Raw genomic sequence first — 21467 nt, 5'->3', positions numbered from 1 at the left:
TACCAATTGATACTATTTGTCTGTTATGGTAGTATCGAAATCGAAGATTTCTTTTCAAAATAGTAAAATATATTAAGTACCAATTGCTACTATTTGTCTGTTATGGTAGTATCGAAATCGAACTTTATTTTATTTTCAAAGCAAGTAAAATATGTTAAGTATCAATTGATACTATTTGTTTGTTATGGTAGTATTGAAATCGAAGATTTTTTTTTCAAAATAGTAAAATATATTAAGTACCAATTGATACTATTTGTCTGTTATGGTAGTAAAATATATAAATGGCAATAAAATTTTCTAAGTATAGATGCATAATAAAAAGCACAAAACTGAATTTCATACTTCAAAAGAAAGTAAAATGGTGTTTCAACAAAAGCACACACATTGTACAAATATTACATTTAAGTCTTAGATTGATGCTCAATAGCAGCATCAACCTCGGCCAAATCACGGGCAACTTGTAGAAGCTCGATCAAGATCAATGGTTACTGCCTTGGGGTTGGTCGGTGCAGTGGTCCTATTAATAAGAGGAGCGACTTCAGTAACCTCATCATCATTATCATCATTGCCATCCCTGGCTTCAGAACCCGAAACGTCACCACCATCGTTAAGTTGATACTTGTCGATAAGCTCTTGAGGAAGATATGCTTTGAAGCTCTTCATTACTGACAAGCAGTATTCCATGTCGGCATTTGCTTGAGTTTGATCTGCATCAGCATCGACTTTAAGTTTTGTTTTCTCTTTTTCACAATCATCCTCCATGATCCTCAATGCAACTTCTTTTTCTTTAATCATTTCTTCTCTCTTTTTTCTCTTGTGCCAATTGTTCAGTCAACGCCTTCACTTTCCTCTCAGACGTGCCAAATTAGCTAATTAGGAGAGCTGCATTTTTCTTCTCTTTCCTAAGCTCTTTTTTAAATTCCTCATTCTCCCATCGGAATTGACCCGATGCAGCCATATCAACCTCGAATTGGCTGACATCAGCAACTTTCATCCAAGACCAATAAAAAAAGTATATCAGTAGCCAAAGTTCCTAAAGAATGATGACTAATACCATATAAAGCAAATACAATAACACACCTTTTCAATTGAGTTGCACATGCGGAAGCGTTTATGAGTCGAGATTCTAGTCATGGCAGATTTATCTATGGGGAGAATAGTATTGGTCACAAGAGTTTGACTAAGACTAGGTATTGGTCTATCGGCAAAGAGGGAAGCAGACTTGGGGATTCTGTGATTTGGCTCAATATGAAATTGAGGCTGAAAAAACTCTTCATATACAATGGGAAGGCGAGAAGATGAGCCTGCACCAGTTTTCGATACTGGATTTGTTGAGGTAAGGGGAGTTGCGGAAGTGGTATCACCATCGTTTTCAGAAGGCTTCTTTCTTTTTCTTTCCACCAACTCGGCATCGGTATGCATCTCTTGGGTATGCATCTCTTGGCCTTTTTTATTTGGAGTTGTTGAAGGTTCACCTCCAGCTGTCTTGTTGGTACCTGAAGGAGTTAGAATAGTGGTGTTGGGTTTGTTGTTCATCTTGAATCCTTTGTTTGGAGGAATGGTTTGATGGTTGGAAAAACTAGACTTCTAACTCTTCTAACCTTTCTTTTCTCTCTTCTAAGTGATTACTAAATGTAAAACTCTTGTTTGTAAAAAGGTAGAACTAACAACAATAACAAACCAAATAACTTTTGTAGAGAATAACAAGGTTGTATGACTTTAATTAACTTTTGTTGAGAACTTTGATGAAAAGAACTTTGAGAGAATGAAAGCTTGATTGAACTTGAAATGAAGAACTTGAAGAACAATAATGGAAAATGCAAATAAAGTAAATAAAAATAAAATAAAAAGACTTGAAATTAAAATGACTTAAATGTAAATTAGGTTACTTTACTCTAACAAACCAAATGGTTTGAACCCTAAAACATTGGATAACTAATTTCTACATCTCTTTGGTTTATATAGGACACCAATTACATATTTATCCTTTCTTCTAGAAACAACCTTTAAGATTTGTGGGCTTTTGACTTAAGCCCATATAATTGAATTCTTGATTTTAGCTTTAAGTCCTTGAGTCCATAACTTTTAGCTTTGAGTCCTTGACTCTTCAACTTTTAGTCCTAAGTCCTTGAGAGTTGACTTTGACAGTTGACTTTAACTTTCCAGCACTTTTGCTTTTAAGCTGAAATCTTCCCAAGTAGCATCAATAGCAATCCTTTTTGTGCTAAAATACATGTATTAGGAATATACGTCTTAAATGGCTTGTATCCTGCAAACGGTAGCGAAAGCTATAAGTTGTCTGTTCATTAAGCATAAGAAAGGCATATTTGAAGCATTGTAAAGGTAATAAAATGAACATTTGGGGACTGATCAACTACCCCCAAACAGCATTTTGCTTGTCCTCAAGCAAAAGATGAGAGAGAAAAAACTAAGATCACAAATGTATGATTTATTCTACTAGTCTCGTTTTGCGGAGTGTGATTGCATTGATCATATGCAACAAGGCCTTAAACCACTATGAATTCTCTAGTGGACGAGATTAAGTTTCGTGAGAGTTTTCCAGAGAAGGTACTCATAAACTTCCTCTATCCAGTACAAAGGTTCTTGTTTCCTTGCATATTCTCAGAGGTCTATACATCTCATTAGCGGGGGAAGAAAGAAAAGCTTCTTTGAACTCAGAATAATATATACACAGTAATTTAATCATCTAAAGATAAACGTGCAAAACATGAGCGGTGAAATGCAAAAGCAGAGTCATTTATGAAACTTTTGGAGAGCGTCCTTAAGTTGGGTTCTCACAAGGGTGTGTTGCAATCACAACTCTCTAATAGATTCACTCAATTTTCGTTTTCTCAAGAGCAGAGGGCACTTATATTCCTCACATACTCGAATGACGTCCAAAGAAATCGGGGTCGATTGATCACAATATCCACTTACTATCACACCATCCTATTCCTAGTTGTGCTAGAGGTCTTTTATTATGAATTAAGGGGCTAAGGTAGTGGTTTAGAAATAAAGGGAAGGGAAAACAAACTCTGATAAGTTGAGAAATTGGGTCTTCAGGATATTTGTAATTAGAGAAGAATCTTGTTCTGTTATTTGCTTCCGAAATTGTGATTCATTCTTTAGCCCTTTAGCTTTGTGACTCCATATGATTTTGAATTTTGGGAGTTCTAACTTTGCTTTTGTTTCTTTTGAATTTGACTCATTTTGATTGATTTTGAACTTTTGGGAGATTTCAATTTTTGAATCTTTTCTTTCTTTTGAAGCTTCTAATTATTCTGTTTTTGTACAAGGCCTTATCTTCTCTTTTACTGATTCATCCAATTCTCAACTTCGTCCATTTGGGTAAGCTTTTTATTATGTGTGTAGTAACAGTTTAGGGATTGATGGCGAAGAAATAAAAGGCTTTTAGAATTTGGTGAAAGCTCAAGGGGGGTAACTAGAGGAAAAAAATTATCTTTTTAGGTTTTTAACATTTATTTGGCTATATCGATCCAAAAAGGGCATAAATTCTCTTTTAGGATATGGCGTAGTGATCAAGCAAGTGGAGGTGTTATCTTTCTATCCGGACATCTTTCTGTCATCACTCAATAATCATTTAGATGAGGCTTTTGACTAGATTCTCACATTATATAGAACTTAACTATTCTAATCTTGGTCTCGAAAACTCACTGCTATATATAATCAAATGCTGATGCATGCCATTCATGAAAAGGTGCAGAAACTATTGTATGCATATTAGTCTGAGTTCGAAGAACGAATCTTTACTTTATTGCTATAATGAGACTTCTAAACCATTATTCATCATAGAAAAAGGAAAACAAGACTTTTAATACTAAACACAAAATATATTTTTGGTCTTTTCGAAATATATTAAGAAAGAAAAAAATATAGAAATATACTTAATATATCTAATATAAGAATTTTTATATAATAAATGCCTAGTTTTTGAAGAATGTTATTATACCACCTCCAAATAGAAATATGCTTTGTTTTTAAAGTATGAAGAAAAAGAAAGAGATTACCATAGGAACATGAGCAAAAATGGCACTGACCGGTACTCTGTTATTCGTTATGAAAATATACCACCCCCAAACAAGTTTGGAGCATGGTTTGATAGATATAGAACAAGATGTACATGAGTTAACTAAATAGTAAGCTACGTAATTATTCTACCATTATTTTTTTTTTAATTTTTTTAATCATGTTTTTCTCAAAAGGTATCTCTAACCCTATTCATTTTTTAAATACATAGGACATGTCGTTATTAAACACAGTGTCTTGCTCATGGCACCAAGTTACTTTCGCAAAGACATATGTCTCTATTGCGATCGAACTCTTAATTACAGTTAACTTGAATGCACTACACCATAACAGGCTATTTGCAACGGCAAAAAAACGTTGTTAATAATTTTCGCAACGCTTTTTAAGTGTTGCAAATATGGTGTCGGTAAAGTGTTGGAAATATTTGCAATGCTTAAAAAGCGTTGCAAACAGAAATTTCCAACGCTTATTATAACTATTTCGTACACATATTTAAAACCTTTGCAACGGTTTTTTATTTCACAAACGCTTTTTAAGCGTTGGTAATTTGTTAAAATTTTTACCAATGGTTTGTAACCGTTGCAAAGTTGTTAGTTAATTTAAAAAATAATTTAAAATTCGTTTTGTAACGGTTATAAACCGCTGTCTGATGGGTTGCTAATAAAAAAAATAATAATTTCTCATATTTTGTAGCGAGACCAGCTAAACCAATTTGGTGGTATAACTAAGACTTTTATGACCGACAACACGATTAACGAGATATCATCATACCCTATACATTTACAACTACACTTCTAGACTAACATATTCGTAGAGTCTTTGCAGACTCTCCGAGAGTAGAACAAAAGAAGGATTCAAACGGTTGTACTTTGCTACCACAATAATCCTAAATGAACATTTTGTATGATAAAGCTAACTATCCATCCAAATTTGAATTAACCATAAAGCCCGAAACACAATTATTCCTAGCGTAAGGAATAGTATACTACGGCCTATCCTACCCGAATAACACGTATTTCAAGATGACCTTTGCTAAGATACTTTATACTAACAACTAGAGTATCCCATGCAATTTTTCACTCATTCTGAAATATTCACTACATAATGTAAGAAATTTAACAGTTGTTCAAAAACAATAAAACAAAACATCCCCAAACACCAAAACCGATAACTTCACTTTACTTGCACTAAAAAAACATACTTTACCATTTAAACCAATAAAAACTCTTCATATTTCATCAAAAGACATCAAATTTCTCAAGCCCATTTGATAAAACAATCTAAAAAACAATAAAGAGTACAAAAAAAAAGGTTTACCAAAGTGTGAGTAGGAATCGAAGTAGTAATCAGCACTAGTCTTATCACTACCAATAAGAGCTGATGCTGCTCCTTCATCTGTATTAGAAGCTTATTCAAATTCTTCATCTTCAATACTCATGTTTGTTACTTATTGTAAACCAGTGAGCATAACAAGCACGTAGTATAGACAAACACGTAGTATATGATTACAAATGCATAGTGTAGTCAGTAATAGGCTCTAAACGTGATTGTTCACCGAAGACGAAGGCACAAGAAATTAATCAAAAGAAACGAACAGAGTTAGAAGTTTCAATACCAGGGATATACCCAAGAATAAAAAATGGAGAATTTATTAATATTTGTCAGCTTAAACGGAAAAACGCCTAACTTTCCTCAAGCCATTCGAGTAAGACGAGTACTTACATGACATCTCTGAAAATCAAATACAAGGTTTATTCTATCTAAATATTAGAAAAATGTTATCAATTACACACCTGCTAAGTTGGTAATGGAATTCGATAAAGCTAATGCCGAGGAAACCCCCTTTCCACCACCTGACATATCTTCACCTAATAACAACTTGGCAAACCTCTCTTTCATCATTTCCACGTCTGAGGAAAAATTCAAACAAAAGGCCTATATTAGTGCATATCATGCATAGATGTAATTAAAAATTAATTTTGTAGCAAACTACCAACATTCAGGATGCCATGCTAACTTAATTTGATTTTCAGATACACTCAATTACGTCTGTGGTATACTATATCCCCATATCAACCAGTTTTATCGCCAAATCCACATTAACCTTCCGTGAAATGCAACTAAAGGTAAAAGAGATTATTCGATAAGTACATCAATTATATAAAACTGAAAAGAACGAAGCGAGAGAAAAAACTATGTACACGAAGGCTTACTATCTTTCGTTGGGATCCCGCCCAAATGCGACCTGGGATTAAATTCGTTAGCCCCAAATACCGTACCAATTTTTGGCTTATCGAAACATTCATTAGGGAGTTTTGAACCATGGCTTCTTGCTATCAGTTTATCATCCATTGCTCCGCCTACATTGTCCATCATTAGCCTTACGACCTGTTAGATCAAACATAACTTTAGATGTAAAATGTTTTGACTTCTCGATGCTGTGTTCTAGATTGAAATCTCTAATATAATACCAAAATGAAAAGTCATGGTCATAGCAAAGAGTCCTACTAGATAAATCAATGAGTGCAAACTTCGCTCAGCCTCCTCAATAAACTGAAATGAAAACAGAGGATGTTCATCAATGAGTAATCGTTAACACACAAGATTTATTTAGATCACACAATTACAGGTGTTGGATACTGATCAGCTCCACCACGAAGAACAATTGTTGCCGCCCCTACCCGATGGACATCAACCAACGAGCATAACCGCAGAACTGTCCACCACTCTCCCTCCTCCTTTATTGGGCTTGGGACCGGCAAAGGCAAAGACTTTCATTACTTTGTAATCGGGCGGAGTTAAAAACGGGTTGTTATCTCTTCAACCCGCATGACAAGATGAGTCAAGACCCAAGTCAAGGTCAGTAGTAGCTTGCTCAACTACTAGTACTTGAGCTTTTGAAACTGTTGATAAAGAAGCAGTAACATCAGAACCACCTAACAAATTCAAACCAACTTCCATAGTAGTAGTAACTAGCACAAGATGCAAAAGAGAAAGTGGGAGGGAGAGGTTTAAGAAAAGGTTTTCATCAAATTAGTTAAAATTGTAAGTTTAATATCAAAGTTTGTAACTATAAGCAGATTCAACATCCCTTAATAAACACGGAAGCAATAAATAAATCAAAATTAGACCCTTCAAACATTGGTAGCTTTCACTACTAGTCAGTAGTATCTTGGCAGCAGCTGATCATAACTCGAAGTCATAACTACATAAATAAATGCAATCCCAAGGAAAAGCAAGAGCCTAAAGAAGCAATGTTAACAACCCCAGCCTAGTATTGGGATTAGGTTGTCTTTAGTTCTGTTTTTGACATAAACAAATGGGCGTGTTCATTTGGCAACCTAGATATTAGTTATTAGCAATTTATTTTCGTTGAAACAAGGTCCTCATTTCGACAAGTTAGCCATGTCAAAAGAGGACGTTGTTGATATTAACAAGATGAGTAAAACATTCCGTAGAGATCGGTTTCAAGATTAAACCAAAGACAAAGAGTGTTATTTACTTGTTTTTGCTTTTGTTTTCTCACTTTGTCTTCCCATGCTCGATTAACGACAACCTCTTCTCGAAGTTTCAACCCGCATACAAGAACTTTATCCGTAAATACAAACCGAGAGACTTATTAGCAAAGACAATATTATAAGGAGACGTGGAAATATGAAGTTGGGTGAGAAGAGAGGCTATTATGGTAAACGAGTAATGACCTCTATCAATTGAGCCCCTGTACTTTTCTCTTCAATAGCCTCGGATCCTCTCAACAAAACAGAAATTTCAGGATAAACTATTTGATCGGGGAATATTACCCTTTTGGTCGGCTTAATAATAACTCTTGTATAAAGCAAAAGGTAACAAGCACTACTAGTATATATATATGTATTAAATTTGTTTTAACTATGCCAATAAAAATTTCAATTCATCCAAAAAGATATTTGGTGATAAAGTAAATTTGAAAGCATGAACATAAACATAATCATTTAAAGTATATCAACTCTACGCTTTTTGAAAGTAATTTACAAAATTAGGATAAATCACGAGATTTATACACAACAAATAAAAGCTTGGCAATATTCTTCAAATAAAGACTTTTTTTTGTTGCTAAAAAACTGTATAGTCTTCAGAAATCCATAGAATTGAGCAAAAACACTTGGAAAAAAAAAGAAGATAAATCTAGAATTCTCACATATATTTCCTACATAAGTACCTCAAAACCTATAGTTTAACAATAAAATCCATACAAGATGAAGAAAAAGCTTACTCTCAATCCACGGCAAGAGCTTTTGAATCATCGCTTTTTCTTTAACAATAGGAACTACTGATTTCTCTTCCGTTACATCTTTTGTTGCTTCAAAGGGGGTGGTCTTTGTCTCTTTTAGGTGGTGGGGTGGTTCGGATGAAGGTGTTGCTTCAAGCATCGCTACTTCTTCACTTGCCACTTTCTTCAACTCCTCTTCTCCCATCTCTTACCCCCAATAAAAGGATAACGAAATTTTAGTAATTAAAAACAATTTGGGTTTTTGAAAAACGATATCATGCCAATTCACAAATGAAACAAAGAAGAACAAAAGAATAAGCAATTACCTGTAGCTGTTGTTAATTTATGTTTTGCTTCTTTGGGGTTTGTTTGTTTGGATGTGTTGAGACGAAAAACCAACTAAGGACGAATTTTGTGGATCTGGAAGGTTTTTTTTTGTTTTTGGATCTGTTGTACAACAACACCGCGATACCATATGGAGGAAATGAGTTGGTTGTCAAGTATGTGGTCTAAAGAATATTATGATTTCTGGGTCGAGGATGCATGTCAACAATCCATTTCTTGTTTTCTTTGATTGAGGAGTGCGAAAATTAGGGATCTTGAGATAATGCGGTGGTGAGAGAGAAAGAGAGAGGAGAGGGAAAAAAAAATATATGTTTTATATTTCGATATTTTTGGTTTCCCTCTGTTCGCGAAATTTTTCGCAAAATTTTTAAGTTTGTAACACTTCTCCAACGCTTTTTAAGCGTTAGCAATTAATTCCGAAAATTCACCCAAATAAAGCAACGCTTTACAACATTACCAACGCTTATTTAACGTTGGAAACTTACTAACGCTAAATAAGCGTTGCAAATAAAAAAAAGGTGCGTGTTGCAAATATCCTATTATGGTGTAGAGTATGCATAGTAATATATGTCATATAACATAAAATGCTATAAATGTATGCATAAACTAGAAGAGCTGCAAAGTTCAGTAAGTAAGTAGTATGCATGCATAAACTAGAAGAGCTGTAGAGTTCAGTAAGTAAGTAGAATGCATGCATAAACTAGAAGAGCTGCAGAGCTCAATAAGTAAAATAGTATGTGAGCTACATATCTTAATATTACAGACCCATAGAATAATTGTTTAAAAATAATTGTTTATGTGAATCATCAACTGAAAGACTTATGAAGCAGGGGTAGAATCAAACTTTGGTTCACCATCAGTGCTTGCTACTGCACTATCGTCAAGAACTCTTGCTTCACTCTCAAGAACATACTTTGTGGTTGCATTAGTTGGAACAGTTAAAGGCTGAATAGAACACTGACCTGAAGCTAGAACTGGCAAAAAAGGAAGCTGAACGGGAGGAATGTCATCAATAGTGTCTTCTTCAGAAGATGAGGAGGCCTCAAGCATAAGTTCATCCTGGATAGCTGAGATACTGGTGTCCAGATCAGGAAACAAGATGAAAAGGTTAGTCATGCGTCCCTGATCATCCAACTGAGAAACATACCTAGTAGCCTCAATAGCCTCCTCAAACTTAACTTGTTTAGCTGCATCGAATGACTCTTTAGAAATGTCAAGCACCCTCAGAGCAAAGCGAATGGCATTTTCAGCTGACCTCTTCTTCACCTCCTTCACCACTTGGGAATATAACTCAGAAGTCTCCACCAAGAGGTCACCAGCCTTCTTATCAGAGTGAAGACGTTTCACTTTTAGAGCTCTCTTATAGCCTGACATGACCTCATTTGCATGGGCAATGGCTTGGCCAAAGGTTCTCATCTCGGTGTTCCTACGGTGAAGTTCCCCTTGGACCTGGTAATGTTTTGCTTGTAGGGTGGTGAGGTGGGTGCGCAGTTCCAAGAACTTCACTTTCCAATGGCAGCATCAGCAGCTCCTTTTTGGGCTTTTTCCACAGAGCCCCGAAGGTTGGAGATCATATCTCTCATGTTTTTGAAACCAATATCAGATTTCTTCTCTCTGGCCAAGAGCTGGTCAACCTGGATCTCAGAGCTCCTCGGTTCTTTTTCTCAACCTGACCTCTTTCACCCCGGATCAGCCTCACCAAGAGTAGCCATCATTGGTCAGATTGGCCGAGGCCAAAAAAAGATGGGCTCTTTTATGGCTAAAAAGTTATTCATTAACTGGAAAAGGATACAGAGTGTGTAAGTGACATAATAAGAGAAACATAACATTGAACAGAGAGGGAAAGGCTTACCTTGGCAAGGTTAACAGTAGATCGGTGAAAGGACAAGTCCAGGCTCCCAGCCATGCTGGCATCAGCCTTGTCAACAGGAAGTCGCGGAGCTTCCAGAGCTCCAAGCTCGATATCAACATCAGTTCATCCCCAACGCCTCATCTCCACGATCATCTCCCTTTCAGGGGAATCTGGAGATTTTGGCAAAAAAGGAATGTCATCACTCACCCCTCTCCTATCACTGAATCGAGGGAAGAGGGAGAGCGACAGTTACAGAGTTGTTTTAGCAATGTCCTTCCCCTTGCGATTATCAGGGAGGGAAGGGTCAACAGTCAGAGGAACATTGTCACCAATTTGTTCAGAACCTGTGGGAGGATCTGGAACTAGTAGGGGGTACAACAACTTTCTCAAAACTAGAATGGGGAATAGTCACAGGAACCTTAAAAAGTGTTTCTTCATTCACAGAGAGAGGGTGGAATTTCATTTTCTTACCAGACGGGGCAATACCAGAAGCAGAAGCAGGGTCAGCTCTCTTCAATCTAGAGCGATTGGACTCACGTACTCCCCTTTTAAAATCAAGAAATTGGGCCTAACACCAAATTTTGGAGAAAATGAAGTCTAGAGGACACAGTTTTTGGTGAGTAACTCACAAGGACAAATTCTAGCAATTAGTAACTCACGGACCCACGATTTCAAATTTAGTAACCCTCAAGGACAAAATAAGTTGGCCCGACCATTTTATTTTTTTAAATGTCAGTTATACCCTTTCGTGAAAATAACCCTCAAGGACAAATGGTCAGGATTTAAAATAAATATTTTCCAATTTTACCCTTTCTGTTATTTTACTATGAACAATAAGTATTCATACCTTCTACTGGTGTATGAACAATGATTGTTCATATCCAAATAGGTGAATGTACCTTATACAATATATTGATGTATGAACATTGAATATTCATAGTGAACATTGAATGTTCATACCAAAAGGACTATGAACATTCAATATTCATACCCAATCAATGTTCATACCCAAAGACTATGAACATTGAATGTTCATACCCAAAGGACCAACGACTATGAACATCGAATGCATGTTCATACCCAAAGGACTATGAACATTGAATGTTCATACTCAATCAATGTTCATACCCAAGGACTATGAACATTGAATGTTCATACCTAAAAAACTATGAACATTGAATATTCATACCCAATTAATATTCATACCCAAGGACTGTGAACATTGAATGTTCATACCCAAAAGACTATGAACATTGAATGTTCACTATAAACATTGAATGTTCATATCCAAGGACTATGAACATCGAATGTTCATACCCAAAAGACTATGAACATTGAATGTTCATATCCAATCAATATTCATACCCAAGGACTGTGAACATTGAATGTTCATACCCAAAGGACTATGAACATCGAATGTTCATACCCAATCAATATTCATACTTAATGACTGTGAACATTGAATGTTCATACCCAATCAATATTCATACTTAATGACTGTGAACATTGAATATTCATACCCAAGGACTGTGAACATTGAATGTTCATACCCAAAGGACTATGAACATTGAATGTTCATATCCAAGGACTATGAACATCGAATGTTCATACCCAATCAATATTCATACTTAATGACTGTGAACATTCAATGTTCATACTAAATACACTAGGTCGTTTCGTTTGGGCTGGGCTGTTAATTATTTCGCATCAGGGGTATACTTGATATTTCATCTACCCGATCCGTTTTTTATTTCGCGTCAAGGGTATACTTGACCTTTCATCTACCCGGTCCTTGAGAGTTACAAAAATAAAAAGGTGTCCTTGAGAGTTACTTTTTCGGCATTTTTATCCTTGAGAATTACTCCCTGTTTTAAAATTGCTTGTTGCCAGCAGTTCATGAGGCAGTTCAGTGCCCCTCATGCTAATGATCACACAATCATCACTGATTGCAGGCTCCTAAACTGAGTCCAATGCCACAATATCACCAGAGGCAGCCACAGAGCTCTTCTCCTTGCGGTCCCCTTTTCTCCTAGTATTCAAAGAGGAATCGTCCTGAACTGGAGGAGGAAGAAGGCTAGCATCCTGATCCACAGGAGGGGGAAGTACAGTGCGCCCAGAATTCACAGTATTTATCCTAAAAGGGGAAAAGCCAAGGGCAAGTTGCAGTAATTCTTCAGCAGACATTTTGAGAAAAATAGGATTAAAAAAATAAAAAAAATAATGGCATCTCTAACCCTATAAAGGGTTTTTACAAGAAGATAAAATTATACGTTTATCCAGTATCATTTTGGTTACTCTGGGATGTAAGATTTTAAATTTTTATATCCTCAAGTTTTGAAAACTATGTAGAGATGTTTTAAAGATAACTTGTACAAAAGTTGTGATTTATAATCTAAGTTCGAAAAACAAACCACACTAGGTGATCTTAGGCAATTTTCATGCGGGCTCTTTATTGAACCCAATCTAGTTAGACTGGGGCTTCAGTTATGTGTGTTGGAGGATTTATTGTACAAGACTTAAGATGTCTTGTACAAATATCATGGTGATATGGGCAACCCTTAGTAACACATAACAGATCCTCAAACCGCCCTTAGAAGAATGGAGATTGTGTACTTCTAAAGGTTGGTCTATGTGGAATCCATTGCCCGTTTTGTTTTTGGAAAATCACATTATTATTGATGTATTGAAAAACTCTATTATAAGCACAGGAAAAACAAGAACTTTAATGAAAGGGTGAGAGAATGGCTTTTCTTTTTGGCCTTTTGGGTTTTCGTTCCTAAATTACTTAAAATAATAACAAAAAAGAGAAAACTACTAAGAAAAATCACTATGAAGAGAGTGATCCACCGAATAGAAGGAAAAGATTTTTGAATTTAGGTTACTCAAATTGCGAACCATCCCATGGTTTGGCCTCCCTAGATCTTCCACCTCATGTTTTGCAAGTAGGCAAATCTAGTGAAGAGGACTAGCTCTATTTCTAGATAATCTAGTCTCTCATCTCCTACTCTCCCACTCTCTAGTTAGCCCTAGTTAAAGCCATTCCAACTAGATTGTAAGACGAAACTCGAAACAACTATAAAACGCCTATAGAAGGAAAAAGTTTTTGAAAATAAAAGGGCTCAAGTTGCTAACCATCCCATGGTTAGGCATGCCTATGGAAGACGAGACATGCTGAACAACCATGAGTGACAACCGTAAGACACTTTCACTCAATCCCTATCGCCCTCTACTCTGTTCACATCTCTTCTTTATAGAGGAAATACTACTTATCATCAAAGGTGAGATTGAAAGAAAAACGTTTATGTAAAAACAGAAAATTGGGAAATAACAGAAAGCAGGAAATATAAAGTAAATGATAGGAAAAGAAAAACTATTCTAAAAAGAAGTGTAAAATAAAGAAAAATAAAATTGTATACTTGCTCCATAGGGGTACACTACTCAAATTATGAGTAAAAGTGCTAATAAGGAATATGCAAGTATATATGGACTCAAGGCTCTGGCACTTATGACCACACACTCTAAGTGGAGTGGTCTAGTTACCTTGGTGATGCACTCCCATGGAATGCAACGAGAAAACATAACTTGAATATTTTATAGTAAGATATTCAAGACTATATGTGGGGTCGTTTTAAGTTAGATTCCCCAAGACTATGCATATGAGATGGATGATATGCTATTAACTAAATATTAATAGTCTACACAGTTGGGGATCTTTATAGAAAAATATATGAAAGCATTTACCCCCAAACAGAATGATATGATGCATGCGGAGTGTAAGATGTAGAATGATAAAAGAAAGCTTATGTAAACCATCATGGAACTTATGCAGTAACCCGTTATTGAATTGTCCAAGAGAGTGTGAGTGTGGTAGTAGTTGTTCTTCATGAGTTTTAGATGATGTGACATATGGCAAATTGGGTTTTTCAACCACTTGAATAAAGGGATCATTGTATGCTCTCAAGAACTCATATTCCACTTTAGATTCTATTTCCTTTTTTTCTGGCATTTCAATCAATGTGGGGCTCTTCTCAACTGGAATGATAGTCTCGGGAGTTTGTGTGTTAGGCAAAGTCTCTTTACTGGGAAGGTTTAGAAAATTATGAAGGATTTCAAAGGTAATTGGCTTAAGTGCAAGCTTGAGTTTTCTTTGAAATGTTTTAGTGGTGCAGTCCTCAGAATTTGGTGGATTTTTTATGAATGGAGGTTGGATTTCGAGAGGTGTTAACTCAGGGGAATGATGGTCAGGAGGTGGTTCTTCATATGATCTCAAGGACTCAGGGAACTCTTCATCTAGCATTGACGTTTCCACAAATTTGTGGTTCATATCGGCAATATTAAGGATGTTACAAATTTGTTTCATCGATAAGTCTTTAATGGCCAAGCTAAAATTAGATCCACTTTCCACTATAGAATTTATATCCTCTTCTCCAGACACTTGAATTTCTTTGTCCTCTTTGTCATTGTCCAAGTGTGTCGAGTAATTTTCCAACACATGTTCTAGAGTTTCTTTGGTCGGAGTGGTCTCATGCATATAGTCATCATCATAGAATTTGGAATTCACACGATAGTCAGGTGGATGGTGATGTGGCTTTAATTGGTTATAAATATTAGGATGGGCTTTAGCAATTGGCTCTGTTATAGCAACACATTGTTCCTCTTGTTGGTTGGTTTTTGTATTGGTGGGAAGAATATTAGTCTCAGATGTAGTATTGATTGAAATATATTAGAGAGAACAGAAAGTCTTTGCTATTTGTTGTATTTGAATTGTTTTCTTGACCATTTCGTGGTAAAGTTGGTCTGTGATAGATGATGGAGTGGGATATGAATTAGATATGGATGGTGATGTGAATGGTAATGGGCCTTGGGTGAAACCGCACTCTAACTGACCAGGTGGATATATGAATAATGGTTGACTATTTGTGGTAGAATTCCATGAATTGTTTGCATGATTAGAAATCTCTGGGGTGTATTGGGTACTATAGAAATTTGAAAATTGAGGTTCGTAATCGTAAGAATATTCCATAGGAGGCTCGAACTCGGTATATGATGTGCATTGAAACGCCCAATGATACCGACTACCACAACAAGAACAAGGTTCTGGGTTTGCATTATAATTCCATGATGGTTGCGCTGCATATTGATAGGCCATGTATGCTCAAACAAGAATGATGCACAATCTCTAGAAATTCATTTGTGACTTTGAAGTTTTTGAGAAGTTTGCATATAATGTCTGTAAATTAGATACTGTGCCCTGTTTGAATTTAACAGTGGGCGCGAAACTGGGTTTTGGGAACTACACGCGTCGAGGGAGAAGATCACTACTTCACCAGATGGTGTGCCACCAAGAATTTCACCCACGGTATTTCTGAGGGAGGAGAGTAAGGAAGGTGGTTGGTCCACTGGAATCTGGTAGTTCACTACTCTCTTTCTTCGTGCTAAATGTTTATCCTGATGGACGTGACTAGATTGGCTTTGCTTGATTGATTTTATCTTTTTAGTTTGGTTTATGTAACAAACACTTCACGCAACGTCCGTTCTAAAGTGGGGGCTTAATTCCACTTTTTGTTCTTTTAGGGCTCGGGTTTAGCCTTAGCGTTAATGTAAAGACGAGACTGAAATGTAAATCACATAATCATCCAAGCATGCTTAGTAACACACAAGTATACTCTTATACAAGGGGGTTTAGAAATTTAGAAATTACCGCCCAAGGTGTGTGTACACAACCCTTGGGGTAAAGGCGATGTGGTGGGGTTGACAAAGTGTTTGGTGTCTTGCATGTCAACCCACCATTCGAGCTTTCCCTTATGGTTACAAGTTTAATCTAACTAAAACCCACAAGTCAGGTCGAAATGTTGGCAAAGCCAATAAGTTACAATTGGTTGCCTTCGTGGGCCTAAAATAAAGTTGCCTTCGTGGGCTTAAAACTATGAAAGTGGTAAACACAAAAATTAACTACATTTAGCTAATTAACTATTCACTAATGATTAATTAAACAAAATACGTAAAAGCTTGAAAAGTGTTCGTCAAAGATTGGAACTTCAACCCCCAAGTTGGGTTGTGATGTGCGAGCGTGGTGCTACTCTTTCTTGCCTCACACATCCAACCAGTCCAAGTTGGTTGAATCCAAAGGTAAGTAAACTTAAACCAAAAGACTAAACTTTCAAAACTTAAACTATTTTGTATTTACCCTAATTTTATTTATTTATTTTTTTTGTTTTGACTTAACTATAGGATATTATCTTAATCTAATCATGCATAAACAACAATTAATAAAAACTAAAACCTAAACATGCTACTAAACTAATTTTAATATTTAACCTTGCTGATGGATTACTAATTCATTTTAATTATAAAAACTTTTAATTTTTAAATTACTTTTTTAATTGAATTTTTGGTTTTGAAAACTCAAAAGTTTGCAAATCTATCTACTTTTTATCTACTAACAGTTGAATTAAAAAACCAGGGGGAAGTAAAGTAGACTTACACACGAAGATTCCGAGCCAACAGAATCTTTGTCTGAGAAAATTGAGGCGCGACGTGGGTGAATGAGGCGCGGATGCGTGTCATATGCGGAAGTGGGTGAACGGTTCGCGGGTGCGTGTCTGACATATGCGAGTGCATTTTGTGCGTGGGCATGTGTGTGACAGGCGCGGCGCAAGTTCTTTTGCTCCGTTTGCTCATTTTTCTATAGCAAGTTTTAGTGATTCGTCTCGTGCTATTCTCGGGCTCCGTTTGTGTAGAAGTGTGCTAGAAACATACGAAAACAAAACATCAGTAATGAAATCAAGAAAAAAAATTAAAAAAAATTGAAATTAAGATTGAGAAGAATGGTTCAATGAGTGTCGTTTTTCTCATCTTCCTCTTCCCATTTGAATCCATGACGGCGTCGCCATTTGAAGGAGTTAGAATAGTGGTGTTGGGTTTGTTGTTCATCTTGAATCCTTTGTTTGGAGGAATGGTTTGATGGTTGGAAAAAGTAGACTTCTAACTCTTATAATCTTTCTTTTCTTTCTTCTAAGTGATTACTAAATGTAAAACTCTTGTTTGTAAAAAGGTAGAACTAACAACAATAACAAACCAAATAACTTTTGTAGAGAATAACAAGGTTGTATGACTTTAAATAACTTTTGTAGAGGACTTTGATGAAAAGAACTTTGAGAGAATGAAAACTTGATTAAACTTGAAATGAAGAACTTGAAGAACAATAATGGAAAATGCAAATAAAGTAAATAAAAAGAACATAAAAAGGTTTGAAATTAAAATGACTTAAATGTAAATTAGGTTACTCTACTCCTAACAAACCAAATGGTTTGGACCCTAAAACATTGGATAACTAATTCTCTAGATCTCTTTGGTTTTATATAGGACACCAATTACATATTTGCCCTTTCTTCTAGAAACAACCTTTAAGCTTTGTGGGCTTTTGACTTAAGCCCATACAATTGAATTCTTGATTTTGACTTTAAGTCCCTGAGTCCATAGCTTTTAGCTTTGAGTCCTTGAGTCTTCAGCTTTTAGTCCTGAGTCCTTGAGAGTTGACTTTGACAGTTGGCTTTGATTTTCTGGCACTTTTGCTCCTAAGCTGGAATTTTCCCCTAAGCAGTGTCAATAACAATCCTTTTTGTGCTAAAATGCACGTATTAGGAATATACATCCTTAATCGTATATATCCTGCAAACGGTAGCAAAAGCTATAAGTTGTTAATAAGAGCCCAAAATTGTAGTTTAAACCCTTTAATAGTATTTCTATTTAGCCAGTTATGTTATTAATAATATAGGTTTATCACTAATTACGTACTTTTGAGTATTTCAGGTTTCAGAGTTGAATAAATGTCAATTCGTTACTAATTAGGTACTAAAAGGAGCTAAAGTGATTGCTAGAGAAGTTCCATGAAGAAAGCCCAAGTTTAATAGGGAAAAAGCCCAAGTCAACATTGTTAAGTGAAAGTCAAACCGGATTAGAGAGCTGAAGAAAAGTCAACAGAACTTCAAAATGCCATATCTTTGGACTCAGGCCTCGGAATTAGGCCCATTTTATATCAAAATTACCGGCTCAGAAAGTTCTTTCCAATGGTCTAGGTATTGACTCGATTAGAGTAGTATAAATTAGTGAAAATGCGTGCTACAGTAACACGACCAGAATTGGAAGTCTTGGATTTAACCAATTGGGTTATAGACTTGATTTATGGGTCCATAACCTAGCCTAAAAGCCCATGCATGAAATTATAACCTAAACCTCTCCTATATAAAGTGGGTTAAGGCTAAAACAAAGTTGGCTACTCCCACTTTAGTTTAATATAGTTTAGGGTTTCTCTCTCTCTCTCTCTCTCTCTCTCTCTCTCTCTCTCTCTCTCTCTCCTTTTGTAGTTTAGTTTAGGTTAGAATAATTTAGTTTGTAGCCTCCATTAAATCCTTTAATAAAAACCCTTAGTTTAATATTCAATTCTTGTCTCTTTAATTTAATTAATGTCTTCATCTTATTGTTTTGATATTGTTCATCTAATGAAGCAAGGCTAAAACCTCTATTAGAGGAGGTTAAAGAAGCCATGTGAGGATGATTGTTTGTTAGAATAGTTGTTATTTAGAATAGAATTTCAAGTTCATTATTATGAGTGTTTAGAGATAAACCTCATAATGATGAACTAGAGTTTAGAGCCACCATCAAAGAGATTTTTGGTGGAGCTAAACTCTCATGCTAGTGGAACCTTGATTCGAGAGGACTTGGTATTCACTAGGGATCAATATTCGATTCGATAACTAACTAATAGCCAATCGAATTGCATAGTGGAATTTCCCCTCTCTAATTATTCTTCTCATCATTATAAACACTGTTTTAGCTTCTTAAAATTACTGTTTTCATATTATTATAATTACTCTTATCATTGTTCCTTTTGTTTGATTAGTTGAATTCTATTTATGTCTTGATAGTTTATGAGTGGAACGAATCCTTACTCTTTACATATTGCATAATGAATTGAGAGTAGAAATATTGATCTAAGAACTTATTTAGTTAATTGATTATTTGTATTCACGTATAGAAAGTTAATTTGTCTAAATTTGTTATTTATCAGTTGTTTGTTCATTAAGCATAAGAAAGGCATATTTGAAGCATTGTAAAAGTAATAAAACGCACATTTGGGGACTGATCAGTTCCCAAAAAACTTGTCAACCTAGAGCTTTTTCCAAGTCTAGTAGACATATCTGTGTATAATAAGAAATGGTGATCAAACACATCTTGCAAAAGGGCATAGTTATAGAAGTCAGGAACCTCTTGTTTGATCTTTGGGAAAAGATCTTCAATCATAACTAAACGATTATCTACATAATCAAAATAACATTGGGGCACATTGCGAGGTAGTTCCAAACAAAAGGAATTTTGAAAAGCACGAGAAGAGCAAGGTTATAAGAAACCTTGGGCCTTGGTCATTGGTCTAAGGTCTCGATCTCGGTTTTGATCCATTTTGAGTACACTACCCTTGAGAACATATAAAGTGGCGCGCGAGATAGTTTTTTGCATCTTGTAAAGTCACAGTCAAAGCAGGGTTTTTGTTGTATCCCTTTCTCCATTTACTCTTTTCTCTTTTCTTTCTCTCTAGGTCTTTTTCTTTTCTTCCCCATCCCCCAACTCTCTCTACCTCCCTCTTTCTTCTTATACTCCCTTATTTTCTCTCTCAATCGGTCCACATGTCTTCCCATCTCACGGTCTCCTGTCTTCCACGTGTATATCCCATACTGCGGCCTAGGTATCTGCAGCACTGATTCCATAGTCCAATATTCCCTTTGTTATCTTACACCCAAGCCAATCCGTCGTCTATCCTTGACTTTCGCAGATTGTGACACTACAAATGCCCCCTCTCGAGTCCGCGAACATTCATATGTTTGGGGATCGAGAATATCCTTTTTCTCTTTGCCCTATGTTATGTCCTGTCCTTTCTTCAGCTTACGTCACCACAGTGTATTTGCCATCCCACATGATCCTCACGCGTGCTCTAGTCGATGACTCATCATTTCTTACGCCTCCACATGTTGTTCTTCCCTTGGTCCCAATAGTGGCTCCTCAATTTCCGTCTAAAGGCTTTTACCATTATACCCCTCTCTAGCTTCAAGTCACGCTCGATTCCCCTTCTTCCTCTTATTCATTTCAAGCTAACTCTCTCTTGTTTTCATCTGCCATTTTCGCTCATCTTTTCTTGAATCCAGTATAACTCTACTCTCACCAGTGACGTTCTCCGTTTCGGCCTCTCTTTTCTCAGCGTGACTATTCGAACGCACTTTTGCTCGATCGGTGTGTTGATCCAGGTTGGTTCTCTCTTTCCTCTCTTTTTGCTTTCACTGTTCTTGAAGTTTTCTCTATCTTTGAATCTACCCTTCTTCTTCTTCTTCTCTGTTCATCTAATGTCCGAATCCCAGTATGAGATTCATCCTCTTCGCAGTCCAACATGGTGGCGTCCCCTCCTCAGGAGACCCCATCGCGGCCCCGTCAACCTCTGGGCGGCCCTCTGCCCTTCTACCACCCCCACCACGATATCGTAGACCTAATTGAGAGGTGATTAGGGCTGTTTACAAAATTCCTATTGACATACTCATAGAGCACGTCCCCAAAGTAACTTACTTTCCCCATTTGGTTCCCTATCGACTGGGGTACCTCGTAACCATGGTCGGTCAAATCCTAGACGTCGAAGTGTGCAATAACTTCCACATTCCCCTTGCCAAGGAATTGGTAACTTCTGGAGGATTGTGTACGCCGCGAATCACTATAACAAATTCCAGGAACCCAAGATAACACTCCGCGATATCATCTCTCATTATTATATAAAAAAGAGTACCAAAGATGTTAGTGTAGGATACCATTCCTTCTGTTTCTGTCCCGGGAAACAATCCTTCGTCCTTCGCATTACCACCTCGGACAAGGCCTGGCATCACTATCCCTTGTACGTTTAAGGGAACTTCTTGTCCGCGGACATCCCACGCGATG

The 21467-nt window shown here is 36.4% G+C and overlaps 2 long non-coding RNA genes across 2 annotated transcripts; both read right to left on the bottom strand.

Annotated features, from left to right (window-relative positions):
* Positions 1-310: 310 nt before the first annotated feature.
* LOC147504444 (uncharacterized) lies at positions 311-1933 on the bottom strand. Its single transcript, XR_015220398.1, has 2 exons — positions 1081-1933; positions 311-987 (listed from the first exon to the last, which is right to left on the bottom strand). It is a non-coding gene; the product is annotated as an uncharacterized LOC147504444 (long non-coding RNA).
* Positions 1934-5680: 3747 nt separating this feature from the next.
* LOC147504443 (uncharacterized) lies at positions 5681-6681 on the bottom strand. Its single transcript, XR_015220397.1, has 3 exons — positions 6556-6681; positions 6249-6435; positions 5681-5957 (listed from the first exon to the last, which is right to left on the bottom strand). It is a non-coding gene; the product is annotated as an uncharacterized LOC147504443 (long non-coding RNA).
* Positions 6682-21467: the final 14786 nt, after the last annotated feature.

The sequence above is a fragment of the Coptis chinensis genome, chromosome 4 (genome assembly GCF_015680905.1).
Source record: "Coptis chinensis isolate HL-2020 chromosome 4, ASM1568090v1, whole genome shotgun sequence".
Taxonomy (NCBI): Eukaryota; Viridiplantae; Streptophyta; class Magnoliopsida; order Ranunculales; family Ranunculaceae; genus Coptis; species Coptis chinensis.
The sequence above is the reverse complement of the archived record's forward strand: the minus strand, read 5'-3'. Positions and strand labels throughout refer to the sequence as shown.